The sequence below is a fragment of the Lolium rigidum genome, chromosome 3, assembly GCF_022539505.1.
Source record: "Lolium rigidum isolate FL_2022 chromosome 3, APGP_CSIRO_Lrig_0.1, whole genome shotgun sequence".
Classification (NCBI taxonomy): Eukaryota; Viridiplantae; Streptophyta; class Magnoliopsida; order Poales; family Poaceae; genus Lolium; species Lolium rigidum.
Genome location: NC_061510.1, coordinates 356,341,020 through 356,345,205, shown reverse-complemented (window position 1 = coordinate 356,345,205; position 4,186 = coordinate 356,341,020).

Genomic DNA, 4,186 nt, shown 5'->3' with positions numbered 1-4,186 from the left:
ATGTTACTAAAATGCCTCTCTATGTGCTGAAATTTTTGAAGCTATACTTGTTTTATCTTCCTATGCTTGTTACTTTGCTCTTCATGAACTTGTTTATTTACAAGATTCCTCTTCATAGGAAGCATGTTAGACTTAAATGTGTTTTGAATTTGCCTCTTGATGCTCTCTTTTGCTTCAAATACTATTTCTTGCGAGTGCATCATTAAAACTGCTGAGCCCATCTTAATGGCTAAAAGAAAGAACTTCTTGGGAGATAACCCATGTGTTATTTTGCTACAGTACTTTGTTTTATATTTGTGTCTTGGAAGTTGTTTACTACTGTAGCAACCTCTCCTTATCTTAGTTTTGAGTTTTGTTGTGCCAAGTTAAGCCGTTGATAGAAAAGTAAGTACTAGATTTGGATTACTGCGCAGTTCCAGATTTCTTTGCTGTCACGAATCTGAGCCCACTGCCCTGCAGGAAGCTCAGAAAATTATGCCAATTTACGTGCATGATCCTCAGATATGTACGCAACTTTCATTCAATTTGAGCATTTTCATTTGAGCAAGTCTGGTGGCCTAATAAAATCCATCTTTACGGACTGTTCTGTTTTGACAGATTCTGCCTTTTATTTCGCATTGCCTCTTTTGCTATGTTGGATGAATTTCTTTGATCCATTGATGTCCAGTAGCTTTATGCAATGTCCAGAAGTGTTAAGAATGATTGTGTCACCTCTGAACATGTTAATTTTTATTGTCCACTAACCCTCTAATGAGTTGTTTCGAGTTTGGTGTGGAGGAAGTTTTCAAGGGTCAAGAGAGGAGGATGATATACTACGATCAAGGAGAGTGAAAGCTCTAAGCTTGGGGATGCACCCGGTGGTTCACCCCTGCATATATCAAGAAGACTCAAGCGTCTAAGCTTGGGGATGCCTAAGGCATCCCCTTCTTCATCGACAACATTATCAGGTTCCTCCCCTGAAACTATATTTTTATTCCATCACATCTTATGTGCTTTTTCTTGGAGCGTCTGTTTGTTTGCTTTTGTTTTTGTTTGTGTTTGAATAAATTGGATTACATCATGCTTGTGTGGGAGAGAGACACGCTCCGCTGGTTCATATGAACACATGTGTTCTTAGCTCATAATATTCATGGCGAAGTTTCCTCTTCGTTAAATTGTTATATGGTTGGAATTGGAAAATGATACATGTAGTAATTGCTATAATGTCTTGGGTAATGTGATACTTGGCAATTGTTGTGCTCATGTTTAAGCTCTTGCATCATATGCTTTGCACCCATTAGTGAAGAATACATAGAGCATGCTAAAATTTGGTTTGCATAATTGGTCTCTCTAAGGTCTAGATAATTTCTAGTAAGGTGTTTGAACAACAAGGAAGACGATGTATAGTCTTATAATACTTGTAATATGTCTTTTATGTGAGTTTTGCTGTACTAGTTCATCCTTGTGTTTGCCTCAAACAACCTTGCTAGCCTAAACCTTGTATCGAGAGGGAATACTTCTCATGCATCCAAATACTTGAGCCAACACTATGCCATTTGTGTCCACCATACCTACCTACTACATGGTATTTCTCCGCCATTCCAAAGTAAATTGCTTGAGTGCTACCTTTAAACAATTCAAAATTTATTACCTCTTATTTGTGTCAATGTTTTATAGCTCATGAGGAAGTATGTGGTGTTTATCTTTCAATCTTGTTGGGCAACTTTCACCAATGGACTAGTGGCTTCATCCGCTTATCCAATAATTTTGCAAAAAGAGCCGGCAATGGGATTCCCAGGTCCCAAATTAACAAACTAAAAATAGACACTCCTCCATGGTATGTGATTGTTGGACGGCACCCGAAGGATTCGGTTAGCCATGGCTTGTGTAAGCAAAGGTTGGGAGGAGTGTCATCATAATAAAACTAAAATAAAAAGGTACTCCTTCATGGTATGAGATTGTTGGCAGGCACCCGAGGATTCGGTTAGCCATGGTTTGTGAAAGAAAGGTTGGAAGGAGTGCCATCCAAAAATAAAATAAAATGGGAGCCGCTCTTTGAAGGTTTGTCTGGCAAGGGGGTTAGAGTACCCGCTACCATTCGTTGACAACAACAAACACCTCTCAAAACTTTACTTTTATGCTCTCTTTATGTTTTCAAAATCAAAGCTCTAGCACAAATATAGCAATCGATGCTTTTCCTCTATGGAGGACCATTCTTTTACTTTCATTGTTGAGTCAGTTCACCTATTTCTCTCCATCTTAAGAAGCAAACACTTGTGTGAACTGTGCATTGATTCTTACATATTTGCATATTGCATTTGTTATATTGCTTTGCATTGACAATTATCCATGAGATATACATGTTACAAGTTGAAAGCAACCGCTGAAACTTAATCTTCTTTTGTGTTGCTTCAATACCTTTACTTTGAATTATTGCTTTATGAGTTAACTCTTATGCAAGACTTATTGATGCTTGTCTTGAAGTGCTATTCATGAAAAGTCTTTGCTATATGATTCAGCTTGTTTACTCATGTCATTACCATTGTTTTGATCGCTGCATTCTCTACATATGCTGTACAAATAGTATGATCAAGTTTATGATGGCATGTCACTCCGAAATTATCTTTGTTATCGTTTTACCCGCTCGGGACGAGCGAAACTAAGCTAGGGGATGCTGATACGTCTCCAACGTATCGATAATTTCTTGTGTTCCATGCCACATTATTGATGTTATCTACATGTTTTATGCACACTTTATGTCATATTCGTGCATTTTCGGAACTAACCTATTAACAAGATGCCGAAAGGCCGCTTCTCGTTTTCTGCTGTTTTTGGTTCCGTAAAGGCTGTTCGGGCAATATTCTCGGAATTGGACGAAATCAACGCCAAACCTCCTATTTTCCCCGGAAGGCTCCAGAACACCGAAGAAGAGTCGGAGAGGGGCCAGGGGGGCCCCACACCATAGGGCCGCGCGGGCCAGGGTCTGGCCGCGCCGGCCTAGGGTGAGGCCGCCCTGTCAGCCCTCCTGCGCCGCCTCTTCGCCTATATAACCCCTTTCGACCTAAAAACGCAACACCAATTGACGAAACTCCAGAAAAGTTACTGTGGCGCCGCCGCCATCGCGAAACTCCAATTCGGGGGACAGAACTCTGTTCCGGCACCCTGCCGGAGCGGGGAAGTGCCCCCGGAAGGCTTCTCCATCGACACCGCTGCCATCTCCATCAACACCGCTGCCATCTCCACCGCCATCTTCATCACGACTGCTGCTCCCATGAGGAGGGAGTAGTTCTCCATCGAGGCTCGGGGCTGTACCGGTAGCTATGTGGTTCATCTCTCTTCCATGTACTTCAATACAATGATCTCATGAGCTGCTTTACATGATTGAGATTCATATGAGTTTTGTATCACTACTATCTATGTGCTACTCTAGTGATGTTATTAAAGTAGTTCTATTCCTCCTGCATGTGTGCAAAGGTGACGATGCGTGCACCGTGTTAGTACTTGGTTTATGCTATGATCATGATCTCTTGTAGATTATGGAGTTAACTATTGCTATGATAATATTGATGTGATCTATTCCTCCTACATATGCATGAAGGTGACGAGTGTGCATGCTATGCTAGTACTTGGTTTAGTAGCGTTGATCTATCTTACACTAAAGGTTACTTAAACATGAGCATTATTGTGGAGCTTGTTAACTCCGGCATTGAGGGTTCGTGTAATCCTACGCAATGTGTTCATCATCCAACAAAAGTGTAGAGTATGCATTTATCCGTTCTGTTATGTGATCAATGTTGAGAGTGTCCACTAGTGAAAGTGTAATCCCTAGGCCTTGTTCCTAAATACTACTTGCGTTACTACTCGCTTGTTTATCGTTTTACTCTGCGTTACTCACGCTGCAATACCACCACCATCAACTACACGCCAAGCACTTTTCTCGCCACCGTTGCTACTCGCTCATACTTATTCATACCACCTGTATTTCACTATCTCTTCGCCGAACTAGTGCACCTATTAGGTGTGTTGGGGACACAAGAGACTTCTTGCTTTGTGGTTGCGGGGTTGCATGAGAGGGATATCTTTGACCTCTTCCTCCCTGAGTTCGATAAACCTTGGGTATCCACTTAAGGGAAACTTGCTGCTGTTCTACAAACCTCTGCACTTGGAGGCCCAACACTGTCTACAGGAAAGGAGGGGGAACGTAGAC